The sequence below is a fragment of the Lissotriton vulgaris genome, chromosome 6 (assembly GCF_964263255.1).
Source record: "Lissotriton vulgaris chromosome 6, aLisVul1.2, whole genome shotgun sequence".
Lineage (NCBI taxonomy): Eukaryota > Metazoa > Chordata > Amphibia > Caudata > Salamandridae > Lissotriton > Lissotriton vulgaris.
The window spans coordinates 1,109,117,600-1,109,133,086 of record NC_141694.1 but is presented as its reverse complement, the minus strand read 5'-3'; the positions used below and the strand labels follow the sequence as shown (position 1 = coordinate 1,109,133,086).

Below are 15,487 nucleotides of genomic sequence, written 5' to 3'. Positions count from 1 at the left end.
CGCTAACCTTGGTTATGTGCAGGGGTGGGGGTAGGTCAGATCTGCACCGAGCCTCGAATTTCCCAAAGTCAAGGTTCTTAGTGTCTCTGGTCCATCGCTTGGGAATCACCGGTTGAGACGTCTTTGTCTTGCGAGTCCCGGGCAAAATGAAGGATATGGAGTGATGGTCAGACCAGTCACAGGGGTCTATGGAGATAAGCTTGACAGCGGACTCCTTAGAAATGATCCAGTCAAGGATGGCTCCTTTTGAGTGGGTTGGCATAGAGCAGGCTTGGGTCATGGCTTGGTCATTTAACAGGTCTTTTATGGCATTGACGTAGGGATCTTTAGCGTCATTCCAATGCAAGTTGAAGTCACCCATGAAGATTTCTGTGGCATTGGAGGAAATCTTTGTAGTCATGATTTCCAGAAGGTGATCAGTGAAAGCATCGTTAGGACCTGGTGGGTGGTAAAAGATGTGCAAGTTACAGAGGTGTACTGAATCCATTATCCAGCTTGCACTGTAGTGGCAGTTTGCCCCACAGCTTCAGTTCTTTTTTGATTGGGGGATTATGTGATTTGGGGAATGGTGGGGGGGTCTGAGCACAAACATGCACACAATCACTTACATTGACAGCCAGGGTAGAAAGGAGGGTTGTTCATGACTTCAGTGAGAATGCCTATGAAGCAGTAAGAGGATTATAACTCAATTACATTTCCTTGTGCATCATAGGATTGTCACTGAAAGTCATGACTAGAGTAGCAAGCATATACCCACTCTGGCAGACAAAGCAAGATATACTTAGATAGAGATAGATAGACAGTAGATAGAGAGGGCGAGAGAGATAGATAGTAGATAGATACATAGTCAAGTCAAGTCAAGTCATAGAATTTGTATAGCGCACTACCTACCCAGAGGGTCTCAAGGCGCTTAGAAAGGGGAGGGGGATTACTTGTCGAATATCCACGTTTTAAGTTGCTTTCTGAATGCTAGGTGGTTCTGGGTGAGGCGAAGGTGAGCGGGGAGTGAGTTCCATGTTTTAGCAGCCAGGTATGAGAAGGATCTGCCTCCCATGGTGGTCTTGCTGATGCGAGGTACAGTGGCGAGGGCTTGGCTGGAAGAGCGTAGTTGGCGGGGGGGGGGTGTAGAAGGACAGTCGTGAGTTGAGGCATTCTGGTCCGATGTCGTAGAGTGATTTGTGTGCGTGGGTTAGCATTCGGAAAGTGATTCTCTTATTGACGGGTAGCCAGTGGAGGTCTTTCAGGTGACCAGAGATGTGTTCGTTGCGCGGGATGTCTAATATGATCCTGGCTGAGGCGTTTTGGATTCGTTGGAGTTTCTTCTGGAGTTTAGCGGTAGTACCTGCGTAGAGGGTGTTTCCGTAGTCCAGTCGGCTCGTGACTAGAGCATGGGTGACTGTTTTCCTTGTTTCGGTGGGGATCCAGCGAAATGTTTTTCTGAGCATGCGAAGAATGTTGAAGCAGGATGAGGATATGGCGCTGACTTGTTTGTGCATTGAGAGTGAAGAATCCAGGATGAAGCCGAGGTTCCGTGCGTGGTCTGTCGGGATGGGTGCTTTTCCAAGGGCTTCCGGCCACCAAGAGTCGTCCCATGCAGAGGGCGATGTACCTAAGATGAGGACTTCTGTTTTGTCTGAGTTCAGTTTCAGACGGCTTTGTTTCATCCATTCGGCAACTTCTTTCATTCCTTCGTGTAGGTTCGTTTTGGCGGTGCTGGGGTCATTGGTGAGAGAGAGGATTAGTTGAGTGTCATCTGCGTAGGAGATGATGTTGAGGTTGTGTTGACGGGCGATGGCCGCGAGGGGGCTCATGTATACGTTGAAGAGGGTGGGGCTGAGTGAAGATCCTTGTGGTACGCCACAGATGACTTCAGTGGCCTCGGACTTGAATGGTGGGAGGCGGACTCTCTGGGTTCTTCCGGTGAGGAACGAGGTGATCCATTCAAGTGCTTTTCCTTGTATTCCGATGTCTTTGAGGCGTTGTAAGAGGGTGCTGTGGCAGACCGTGTCGAAGGCTGCAGAGAGGTCGAGGAGGATGAGGCCGACTGTGTCTCCATTGTCCAGTAGAGTTCGAATGTCGTCTGTTGCTGCGATGAGGGCGGTCTCGGTGCTGTGTTTTGCTCGGAAGCCAGATTGTGAGGAGTCGAGGGATTTGTTGGCTTCGAGGAAAGCGGCGAGCTGGTTGTTGACAGCTTTCTCGATGACTTTGGCCGGGAATGGAAGGAGTGAAATGGGGCGGTAATTTTTGAGTTCGGTGGGGTCCGCTGTGGGTTTTTTCAGAAGGGCGGTGAGTTCAGCGTGTTTCCAGCTTTCCGGGAAGGTGGCGGAGTTGAAGAAGCAGTTGATGACGTCTCGGAGGTGCGGTGCTATGATGGAGTCTGCTTTGTTGAAGATGTGGTGAGGACATGGGTCTGTGGGGGATCCTGAGTGGATGGAGTTCATCAGGTGGATGGTGTCCTCAGTGGAGATTGGGTTCCAGTAATTGAGGATGTTCACGGGGGGAAGATGATCAGCAAAAGGTTGGGTGGGTTGGTCTCCGGGTTGGTTGTCGAAGCTGTTGTGGATGTCTGCAATCTTGTTGTGGAAGAATGAGGCTAAGGAGTCGCAGAGGGCTTGAGAAGGGGTGATGTCGTTGGAGCTGGCCGAGGGGTTGGAAAATTCCTTGACGATGTTGAAGAGTTCCTTGCTGTTGTGGGCGTTGTTGTCAAGTCGATCCTTGAGTGCTGTTTTCTTGGCCTTTCGGATTAGTTGGTGATGAGTGCGGGAGGCGTTTTTGAAGGCGTCCTTGGTGCTAGAGGTTGGGTCTTTTTTCCAGGCTTTTTCGAGGGAGCGGCAGAGTTTCTTGGACTTCTTAAGATCATCGTTGAACCATGAAGCTTTCTTGCTGCCAGGTTTGCTTTGACGTTTTTTCAGTGGTGCTAAGGTGTCGGCGGTGTTGGATAGCCAAAGGGTGAGATTGGCGGCGGCTTGGTTCGGGTTAGAAGAATGGGCTGGGGTGTTTAGAAGGAGCGATGCGGAGATCTGGTCGGTGGTGATTTTGTTCCAGTTTCTTTGCAGAGTTGGTTGGAGCTGGTTGGTGGGTTTTGGCTTGTTGTAGGTGAAGTGAACGCAGCTGTGGTCAGTCCAGAGGAGATCCGTAGTGTGGCTGAAGGAGACATGATTGCTGGAGGTGAAGATGGGGTCGAGTGTGTGACCTGCGATGTGGGTGGGTGAAGTGACTAGTTGTTTAAGTCCGAGGTTGGCGAGGTTGTCCAGGAGGGTGGTGGTGTTGCGGTCGTTGAACTTTTCAAGGTGAAAGTTGAGGTCTCCCAGGAAGATGTATTCTTTGGAGGGGAGCGCGTGTGGAGTGATGAAGTCCGTGATGTCTTCACTGAATTTAGCGCGGGGTCCTGGAGGTCTGTAGAGGAGGGTGCCTCTGAGTGTGGTCTTGGGGTCGATGTGGATCTGGAAGTGAAGGTGTTCGGAGTTGGCGAGGTTGGCGTCCGAGCTGGTTGAGATGCGGATGGATTTCTTATGTACGATAGCGATTCCTCCTCCTGTGTGGCTGGTACGGTCCTTGCGTGTGATCTTATAGTCTTCAGGGATGGCAATGGTGATGTCTGGGGCGGAGGAAGCGTTCATCCATGTTTCAGTTAGGAAGGCGACGTCTGGAGAGATGGTGTCTAGTAGATTCCATAGGTCAATGGCGTGTCTGTGGACCGAGCGGGTGTTGAGAAGGATGCATTGTAGGTGGTTGGGGTCGGGAGTCTGTGGTGTGGTCGTAGCGGAGATGTTGTTGGTGCCGCAGAATTTGCAGGAGTAGCAGGAGAAAGGTCCATGGGTGTGTCCGGGAGCGGCTTGGACGCAATTGGGGGCGCGACCGGGGTTAAGGGCTAGGAGGGTGGCGGCATCGTAGGTGATGCGGGAGGGGTGGGCAGCGCGAGGGGCAGGGGGACTGGCGCGGACGGGCGTAGACGGGCTTACCTTTGGCGCACCTTCGGCGCGGATTGGGCGCGGTCGCTGCGCATGAACGCTGCGCGCGGGAACAACTGTCATAAATGGATAGTGGAGGGGGAGGGGCGAGGGCGTCTCAGCTGGGAGGCGGGGCGGGCTCGGGAAGCACAACAACACCAGCAACAGGGACAAAATGGAGGGGGGAGCAGGTCAGGGCGCCGGGGGCTAACGCGCACAAAGCAAAGTACAGTGGAGGAATGCTACAGGCAAGCGCGGCAAATTTCAATTAAATATCGGCTAAAAAAACAATGACACAGTGCTATGCAGATGATCGCAGCTTGTACAATACCGTGTCTCGTCAGAGAGACAAGGGAGCGAACCACTCAGGGCAGAGGCGAAGAGAGGTCACAGCGCTATGAGGTCTGAGGCGCCGTAAATACCTAGTGGGAGGGCGTCTCAGCTGGGAGGCGGGGCGGGCTCGGGAAGCACAACAACACCAGCAACAGGGACAAAATGGAGGGGGGAGCAGGTCAGGGCGCCGGGGGCTAACGCGCACAAAGCAAAGTACAGTGGAGGAATGCTACAGGCAAGCGCGGCAAATTTCAATTAAATATCGGCTAAAAAAACAATGACACAGTGCTATGCAGATGATCGCAGCTTGTACAATACCGTGTCTCGTCAGAGAGACAAGGGAGCGAACCACTCAGGGCAGAGGCGAAGAGGGGTCACAGCGCTATGAGGTCTGAGGCGCCGTAAATACCTAGTGGGAGGGCGTCTCAGCTGGGAGGCGGGGCGGGCTCGGGAAGCACAACAACACCAGCAACAGGGACAAAATGGAGGGGGGAGCAGGTCAGGGCGCCGGGGGCTAACGCGCACAAAGCAAAGTACAGTGGAGGAATGCTACAGGCAAGCGCGGCAAATTTCAATTAAATATCGGCTAAAAAAACAATGACACAGTGCTATGCAGATGATCGCAGCTTGTACAATACACACACCAACACACACACAGACAAACGTACGGTATACAAAAAGCTAAAGAAACTCTTTAGGGAAGGAAAATAAAATAAATTTCTTAAAGTTGCTTATTCCCCAAAAGTATGTTTTCTAGTATCTTCATCAAGACAGTAATGTCTAGTGCATGTATGAAATCATTTCCATGTTGCTGTGTTGCATATATATTAAAGTGGAACATTCTTGACCCAAACAGTATATGCAGTTTTACCCCTAGTGGAATGTGCTTTTGGCCCATAAGATGAATGCTTATTTGCTAGCTGGTACTAGCATATAGAACGGGATAAAATCGAAAGGGCTATGGTTGGGTCTTCAAACCGGTCCTGGAGGGCCAGATCCATGCCAGGTTTTTAAAATTACTACATGTATCTCAATGGGGATATCTAAAAAATCTGGCATGGATCCGGCCCTTCAGGACCGGTTTGGAGACCTAGATGAAGCCAACCCGGTTCAAAGAGGATCGCAATTAAATAGATGCATTGTCTTCCTTATCAATTTAATATTTACTAAATACAATTTTAGAACTCTTTCCAATTCTAAAGTGTGAAGTGATGTCTCAAATGATGAAGTAGGATAGAGAAAAAAAGGAAGACAAATGGGCAGATACTAGTAGGAGTACTGGTCTTGAAGAAGAACTTGGTTGTAGAGCGTCCATGATGATCAAAACTGTTGTCCGTGGGATGTCTATCAATGTTCAGTTCCCCCCCCCTCGGAATATTACATCTTGGAATGTTAAAACATAAACCATACGATGAATCCAGAGATGTTGGAGAGCATGATGAGTCTGTATCGTGAAAGACGGATTTGTAGCAGTAGGAGTTCTTTCCATTGTATGTGTCAGGAAACTGTGGAGAAGCTGGTATTTATGTGTGGAGTTAACACCACCATTGGATCACGTAGAGATTAAGGTGTCTGAGGAACCTCAGATTTATTGAGCAGTGATAATGTCAAAGGTTCAAGAGGAACCTGGAAAGCATCTTCTGCTGGAATGATCAGCCTTGGTCTCTTTGGTGCAACAGGTTCGTCCACATTTCTGAAGACATGGAGTGAACTGAAGCCTAATTTTTCGGGCATTTTCGTGATTATTCTCAAAGTGCTGCTGAGGAAATAAACCATGTAGGAGAGTAGGGTCTGCAATCCTATGATCACCCAGATTATTTGCTTTTGTTTCACTGGTTTATGACTTTCTCTGGCTGTGGGCCTGCCAATCAGACCCACAGCCTAGCTGTTCTCTCACTAAATTGACATGTGTACCTTAGGTGCATTATCCAATTGGTACTGGGCCACCTTATCAGACCCTGTAACTCAGGGCATAGGTGTACCCAGGGCCTACCAGGGGCTGAAGCATGTATTATGCCACCCCTGGATGGCCATCTAAATCTGACACAACTGGTTGCACGACAGCTGGGGCAAGGTGGTGTAAGCACCCCTTGCTTTAGATGTAGTATACCTATATCTAACCCTAAAAATGGACACACAGATTCCTATCAGTCACTTCTATGGCAGGCCTTGACAATCCTGAAGGCAGAGTGCTTGGAATCGTGTGAGATGGTGCTCTGGCATGAGCTGAGCCTGTTTGCAGCTTGCGGAACCAAGTCCTAATAGCTGTTCCATGATAACGCATACCATATACTCTTAAGTGCATTATAATCCTCGCGGTTAAATGCTATCTTTGGTATTGCTTTATCAAAATATGTCGAGTAAGGTGTCATACGAATTGGAATACTAACCCCTCGCCAATTCTGGCGACGGGGTTAGCATTCCACCCTTCTAGAGGGACACGACATGTATGTAACTGTGAACCCCGGTTAAAGTTAACTGAAGCCTCAGCTCCACAAAATGAATGCTACCACCACAGACACAAGTCTGACCTCCTGCTGCTGGGAGTCCTTCCAGCGGGGAGAGCTTGGACAAAGGGTTTCCTGTCAGGGGCGGTGCTAGCACCATCCCAGACAGGGTTTTGCGTATCCTGGGTAGGCAGGGCTTTACATGCAGGTGATTGCAAGTGGCACCCCGGTGCTCACTACGCATCTGCCGGCTAGAACCAGTTCCAGGGGCACACCAGCCCCTGGCCTGGGGAAAGTCCGGCATGGGAGAGGGGTGTAACCACCCCCTTCCTGGTCCCACCCCTAGGGCAGGACCTAGTCGCGTACCCACCCCTTTCTTTAGGATAAAGGCAGGAGCGGGGACCCTTCCAAATTAGATCATCTTTGAATCAAGAAACTACTTTCTACAAAAGGAACTCTCGACTTCTTCTCAAGATTTCTCCCTTGTGGCTAAGGAGTAGTCACCCTGCAACCGCAGGCACCATCTAAGAACTCTGCGGTTTGCTGCACGTCCTTCCTCAGGAATCCGACCGACCAGCACGACGAGACCCGGCTTCCCTGGCACCTCTGACCTCTACCTACCTCTACAGCTAAGCTGAGAACCGTAGGTGCGACGAGACCTCGAGGGACTGGCCATCATCAGAACTGCACAACTTCTATCCAGCACGACCGCCGAGGGATCCTCTGGTGAGTGCTTTGGGGTCCGAGAAGCCCCGACCCTGAGCAGCTCCAGCACTGAAGTCCAGCCTCCCAGCATCTCCACGATCTGCGTGGGGCCCTTCTTCTTTTTGCTGCTCACCGCGTTGTTTGGCTACTAGCCCGCTGGCTTGTGGCCTTCTTAACGACACCGGACGACATCACTGCTGCTGGTCTGGTTGCTCCAGACTGGCCCTTGCTCCCTTCCAAAAGAGGAGCACCCCGGACCCTCCTGGTCCACTCCAGACGCCATTTTAGGTCCACCGCGTGGGCTTGAATTTGCCAAGACTTGTTGCCCCAATCCGGGGTCCAGCGACGTCGACAGCATCATCCATCGTGGGACAGCTCGCACCTCCATCCTGGTCATCGACAACGCCTCCTGGTCCGTGAGATCTGCAGAGCACAGCGTCGCCCACCCACCTAGTCGAGGTGACTACCATTCGGTGCCCTCCTGGTGCCACCTGACTACAGGCTAGTAGTCACGAACTTGGTCCCCTCTGCTTTCAGGTGTCATCCATCTCTGATCCAGGCTTGGATCACTCGAACAATCTTCACTGGTCGCCTGCCAGCAACTTCTTTCTTCAGGATCCTGGTTCGTCAACGAGGATTCCCGACGTCTTTTGAGACCTATGCAGCTGCAGCCCCTGGGCTAGGTAACTTCGGCATTTCGGTGCCCCAGCATAGCCTCACTATCCAAGGGTCAGGATCCACTGTCGTTTTCGATCTACCTAGTCGGGTTCGCCCGAGAACACTAACTTTGTGAAATCTAGCTACCATAGACTGTGTCCCGCATCCCGCGTGAGAGTGCACACTCTGCACCCGAGTCCCCTAGGTCTCCTACTAGTAATCTGAAGGTTCAGTAACATAGTCCTAGCGATTCCAAAGCCTATTAGTACAGTACTTACCTGCTAGTAATTTCGCATTCCACTTCCATAGTATATGGTTTGTCGTGCCCCTCGGGCATTTGTGTAAACTGTGCAACTTAAAGTATTTTTATAAGAGTTTTGTTGTGTGCTTAGTACCCTGTCCTCATAAAGAGTACAGGGCTGTTGTGATCTAAATAAATACACTGTTTATTTTCATAACACTTGGGTGGTGTCCTTTCACTTGGTGTTCAAGGGGTATATGTGATGTTATAACAGCTGGCTTAACACGCCCTCTAGAGTTTAGCCCGAAGACTGCTCGTATCCACGCTACTAGGATAGCTGGTCTATAAGGTTGACTTACAACCAATCACCATAAGGGTTGTTTGGACTGATGCAAAGTGCTCACTAGAATAGTGAACACTATATATCAGGCCAACTTCTCAAATTGGTGAGCAGCGGTTGGGATTTGAGCTTGCTGTTGTTTTACCACACGTATCCTAAGAATATCTTGTGAAAGATCACATAAGTACTTCAGGTACATATAACTTAGCTTAGAATACTCTGAGTTCTACTGAACCAGCTGTTGTAGCTCCTCAAGGCTTAGCACACCTTGGCTGCAACTCTTAGCAAGGGATCAGTAGGCAAACATATAGTGTAGGTAGGTGCATCACTTACACCACACTAGAATCAGCATGTCAGACAAAGGAGGAAACTCTGAGTCTCCCCTTGTGTCAGTGGACCCTCCACAGGTCGCTTCCAGATATGCTGCTCTTAGCTTCCAGGAGATGAGACAAGTGTGTACCTCCAGGAAACTAAAACAGGGGTCTAACCCCACAATCCCATTTCTGATTGGTCTCTTAGAGACTTATGATGCTAGGAGGGCTGGTAACACAGAACCTTCTCATCCAGATGGGAACATGCCTCCCCTAGAGGGAACCTTAGGTGACCCTGACCTTATCCATCTCTCTGCAGAAGGTGAAGAGGAGGATGAGGATCTAGAGCCATCTGAGGATGAGGCAGACAAAGGTCCAGAAGTAGTTAGCCAGCTAACTAGGGACAACTTAAGCAGGCATGAGAATGGTACTAGAAGATCCCTGGGGCCCCTCTCAGGCCAGCTTAACATTGGGAATAGACGAGTTAGGTCTCTATCAAGAGGCTCTAACAGATCCATTCGAACCAATGGCTCTCAGGCCTCTTCTCACAAAGGGATGACATCCCCTCAGAGGAGAGTATATGAAGCCAAAGTAAGGGAAGTCAATCTGAGGATTGAAAGGGAAGAACTTGCCCTGGCCAAAGAGAGACTTGCCTTTGCTAGAGAGCAAGAATTGAGTGGGACAAATCCCACTGGTGGCAGCATTCTCCCAAGGGAAAACAGGAGTTTAGACACTAGACACCTGAGTAAGATAGTGCCCCCCTTTAAACAAGGGGATGATATCCACAAATGGATTACTGCTTTGGAGAGGGCCTGCACTGTACAGTGTGTTCCCCAGAGTCAGTGGGCAGCTATCTTGTGGCTCTCCTTTGAAGGTAAAGGTAGAGATAAGCTCCTCACTACTAGAGTTGAGGATGCTAACAATTACCAAGTCCTGAAGAATACACTGATTGATGGGTTTGGCCTAACCACTGAGCAGTACAGGTTGTTGTTCAGGGATACCATTGCGCCATTGACGCGCCGAAGAGGCGCCAAAGAGAAGCCAGTCGGTGTCAGTCCGTGACAGGACGGGGCCAGGGGCCTAGGGCTAGGATGGGGACCCCTGCACCAGTAAGTGATAATATTATGCACAAGATAACATACACTGCTGCCGCACTACGCCATGTTCAAACATCCATTTGTGGAAACTGTGTGTGCAACCAAGTTCAATATTTCGAAGGCCCCTTCTCATGTAAAAATTGCCGCTTCCAGAGTAAAATGTACCGCTCCGGCTGGAGCAATTAGCTGTGCCCGCACCCCCTGCCCCTATCACCACCGGTTCCCGTAATAAATGTCTTCTATGTAATATTAGATCACTGCCTAAACATCACATGCAGATATGGGATCTTATCTCGGAGGCTGAACCTGACCTATGTTTCTTTACTGAAACCTGGTTAAAACCCCACACTGCACCTACTATTACTTTGGGAATACCGGTGGGATACAAAATTATCTGTCAGGACAGACCCATTAAAAAGGGAGGTGGCCTTGCCATCGGGCATAAAGACAATATCATGGCTCCACTCTTGAGAAATATTGCTCTGCGGAGATGGAGATGTTGGTTTTTAAAATCAATACCTCGCCTAAATGTTTTATGAACGGTGCTTTGGTCTATCGGCCTCCTGGACCTATGAACAATTTCTCCAACACTATGATGGAATTATTGGCCCCCTATGTTAATGTCGAGAAAGACTTTTTATTATTGGGTGATTTTAATATACACGCAGAGCTAAAGGAGGAAAAAGAGACCCAGGATTTCCTAAATGATCTCTTTTCATTAGGATTTCTGCTACGTAATAAAGGACCCACCCATAGGGCCGGACATACTCTGGACCTCATTTTGTCCAGGTTCCTTGGAGTTGAGTGTTCTGCCCCTATTGCAAATCTATGGACGGACCATTTCACTATAGAATTTTATATTCCTGAGATAGGACCAACTCCCAAGAGATCTATTCAGATCCCCATGAAACGGAGACAATGGCACAAGATTACCAATGAATCTTTTAGGGATGCCTTCTCTATCCAAGACTATTCCACAACCGATAACATTGATGTGGCGCTAGAGAGATATGAAAAGGCAGTAACCATTGCCATTGAGCACATAGCTCCTATGAAAACCTTTAAGACCCGCCCGACGAAAAATCAGGAGGTATGGTTTTCAGAGGACCTGAGATCCATGAAGCGTAGAACAAGAAAATTAGTGAAAACCTGGCGTAGATCTCATTTGGAGTCAGATAAATTGGAGTATCAGAGGGCGTTAAAATCATATCACAAAGCTATTCGAACAGCTCGTAAACATCATATTACCTCACAGTTAGAGGCGGTAGGAAATGCGCCGAGGATGCTCTACCAAATACTGAACTCCTTCTTGAAGCCGGCAGCATGTGAGAGTGTTGACACTTCATCTCAACAACTTTGTAATGATATTTCTTGCTTCTTTACGAACAAGATCGAAACCATCTATGAGAAGATTCATGCCTCCATTGCTTCCATTGGACATGTTACTCTTCCCACTGTTGTCCCAGCGAGTAAAAAGATCATCGCTTCCACTCTGTCGAACTTTTCTAATATCACCTTGACTGAAGTGGAGGGACACATTACAACTATAAAGAGTGGGAGTCCTATGGACCAGCTTCCACCAAGAGTGATGGTTTCAGTGAGGAGCATATTAGCACCAGAAATACAAAGTTTGGTCAACCTCTCCTTGGACACAGGTTGTGTCCCATTGGAGTGGAAGAGAGCCCAAGTGCGACCTATCCGCAAGAACACCGCCACTGCATGGGCTGACATGACCAATTTGAGACCCATCTCCCTTTTACCATTCATGGGAAAGCTCATAGAAAAGCACGTCAATAAGCACTTGTCCAATCACCTGGAACACACTGGTGCCCTAGATCCATCTCAGTCGGGCTTTAGACCAAAATACAGCACGGAAACAGCTTTGCTGTCGATCACCGATGATCTACGCATGCTCCAGGACAAAGGAAAATCAGCTGTCCTGGTGCTGCTAGATTTATCGGCAGCTTTTGATACCATGTCACATGTTATTTTGGTCGAGCGTCTGACTGGGAGTGGACTAGGGGGCATGGCACTGGCTTGGCTAAAGAGCTTTCTTTCGGATCGGACCCAATGTGTCACCATGGGTGATTTCCGATCCGAGGAGACCAGGATTACTAAGGGGGTGCCACAGGGCTCCTGTTTGAGCCCTACATTATTCAACATCTATGTGGCCCCCCTGGCTAATATCCTGAGAGCCTTTGTTTTTTGCCCAGTATCTTATGCTGACGATACCCAGCTGCTCTTTCCCTTTGACCATCTTACTCCAGAGGTATTACATTCTTTCTCTGAGGGGATGAGAGCAGTTTCCCAGTGGATGTCTTTGAATATGTTGCAGTGCAATGTTTCAAAGACAGAGGTTATGCTTTTCGGGGAGGCTAAGATCTGCTGGGCTCCTGACTGGTGGCCTTTAGATCTAGGCCCAGTCCCCGAGCCTAAGCAGATAGTCAAGAACCTAGGGGTCCGTCTGGAACAAGAACTCAGCTTGAAGCAGCATGTTGCCAACATTGTTGGATCTTGTTTTCGGACCATTGGATTGCTGCGCAGAGTTTTTCCATTGCTTCCAGACACCATCAGAAAGACCCTGGTCCAGGCGTTAGTTATCAGCCGTCTCGACTATTGTAATGGTCTCTTGCTATCAGCTAATGAGGAGGATCTGGATCGGTTACAGGCTGTGCAGAACACCGCAGCCAGGCTGGTTTTAAATGCCCCTCCGAGAACATCTTCAAAACCTCTTCTTGCCAGGCTTCATTGGCTTTCCATCCGCCAGAGAGTTATTTTTAAGATCTGTTGTACTGTCCACAAAGGACTTCATGGTCTGGGTCCCTCCTATCTGGCAGACAAGTTTGTGCCGTATGTTCCTTCTCGTGCTTTATGGTCCAGTGACCAAATGCTTCTCACTATTCCTAGGATCAAGCGGGTAAGGCAAGGGGGTAAGGCTCTGTCTGTGAGGGGACCGAGGATATGGAATGGTCTCCCTCTCCAGCTTAGGCATCTAGAAAATCATCTGGCCTTCAGAAAAAAGCTGAAGACGTTCTTGTTCCAGATCTAACCACACAGTTTAAGAACCAGAGTGGAGACATGGAATTCGTTCTCCTGCAGGTTCAGCAGTCAGATGGCGCGGAGATACTCCCGTGGGAGTTTATTCTAGCGCTCTATAAACCCGCAAAATAAATAAATAAATACCCATAAAACTCAGTCTCAGGATTGGTCTGATTTTGTAGATTGTGCCACTAAGGCTTTGGAGGGCTGGTTGCTGGGCAGTAAGGTTACAGATTACACAGGATTGTATAATCTGATCATGAAGGGACAGATTTTAAACAATTGTCAGAACCAGTTGTTGCATCAGCATCTTGTTGACTCAGATCTGACCTCTCCCCAAGAATTGGGAAAGAAAGCACACAGATGGGTCAGAACAAGAGTTAAGCAGAACCAGGGCCAGAATCAAGGTGATCAGAAGAAAACAGACCAGAAGGATAAAGATACAAAAGGTGAACAAAATGAACTGAAGTCTTCAACAGGTCCCCAACAATCTTAAGAGGGTGGGGGTCAGGCTTCCCAGAAGAAGAAGACTCAAGAAGGCCAGTCTAAAAGATGGTGCCAGTACTGTAAAAGTAAAACTCACTGGTTTAGTGAGTGCACCAAGAAAGGAGGGCAGACTCCTACTACTGCAGCCCCTAAGGCACCTGTGCCCCCTAGTACAGCCAGCAGTAGTAGTGCACCTCCCAAGGGTTTAGTTGGGTTAACCTTGGGTTCTGAGGGGTATGACAACTTAGTTGGCACACTCACTCAGGCTGTCCTTGTCTGTACAGGGGATGTGGATATATCCCCTGATGTCAGTCCCAATACTTTGGGCAAATACAGACAGACACCTTTTATCAATGGCAGAATGGCTCAGGCCTATAGGGACACTTGTGCCAGTGTCACAATGGTGACACCTAACTTTGTGGACCCTGGACAGATCATGCCAGGTACAGATTTCCTGGTGACCAATGCAAGCAATGTCACTACCAGTCATAGTATGGCAATTGTTGCTTTCTCCTGGGGAGGGGTAATTGGCCAGAAGAAGGTTGTAGTTAGTGCAGACCTCCCAGTGGATTGTTTGTTGGGCAATGATTTGGAGTCATCACAATGGTCAGAAGTGGAGCAGAGGACTCACATGGAGATGTTAGGCTTGCCAGCACATGTGCTTGCTGTGACTAGGTCACAGGCCAGAAGATGCCCCACTGAACAGGTGCTGGATCCTGGAACAATGGACCAGCCACCTTCCAAGAAGAAAAGCAGTAGGGTTAAGGCATTGCCCTCCCCCTTGCCCCAGGTTGAGGATCAAGTCTCAGAGGAGGCTGACCTACAGGAATTGAGGGAAACTGAGCCTAAAGAATTTGAACTTGATCAAGTTGAATTTCTGGGCTCAGGGGGACCCTCAAGAGAAGACCTGGGGAAGGACCAATTAGACTGCCCTTCCCTTGAACCCCTCAGACAGCAGGCTGCTGCTGAGGCTGCTGGGAACGCCACGAAACGGAGACAATGGCACAAGATTACCAATGAATCTTTTAGGGATGCCTTCTCTATCCAAGACTATTCCACAACCGATAACATTGATGTGGCGCTAGAGAGATATGAAAAGGCAGTAACCATTGCCATTGAGCACATAGCTCCTATGAAAACCTTTAAGACCCGCCCGACGAAAAATCAGGAGGTATGGTTTTCAGAGGACCTGAGATCCATGAAGCGTAGAACAAGAAAATTAGTGAAAACCTGGCGTAGATCTCATTTGGAGTCAGATAAATTGGAGTATCAGAGGGCGTTAAAATCATATCACAAAGCTATTCGAACAGCTCGTAAACATCATATTACCTCACAGTTAGAGGCGGTAGGAAATGCGCCGAGGATGCTCTACCAAATACTGAACTCCTTCTTGAAGCCGGCAGCATGTGAGAGTGTTGACACTTCATCTCAACAACTTTGTAATGATATTTCTTGCTTCTTTACGAACAAGATCGAAACCATCTATGAGAAGATTCATGCCTCCATTGCTTCCATTGGACATGTTACTCTTCCCACTATTGTCCCAGCGAGTAAAAAGATCATCGCTTCCACTCTGTCGAACTTTTCTAATATCACCTTGACTGAAGTGGAGGGACACATTACAACTATAAAGAGTGGGAGTCCTATGGACCAGCTTCCACCAAGAGTGATGGTTTCAGTGAGGAGCATATTAGCACCAGAAATACAAAGTTTGGTCAACCTCTCCTTGGACACAGGTTGTGTCCCATTGGAGTGGAAGAGAGCCCAAGTGCGACCTATCCGCAAGAACACCGCCACTGCATGGGCTGACATGACCAATTTGAGACCCATCTCCCTTTTACCATTCATGGGAAAGCTCATAGAAAAGCACGTCAATAAGCA

At 48.9% G+C, this 15,487-nt stretch overlaps 1 protein-coding gene across 3 annotated transcripts in view; it reads right to left on the bottom strand.

Moving 5' to 3' along the window:
* LOC147708497 (serine/arginine-rich splicing factor 7-like) overlaps nt 1-15,487 on the bottom strand; it is a 352,259-nt gene that overhangs the window by 178,794 nt on the left and 157,978 nt on the right. The window lies entirely within an intron of this gene.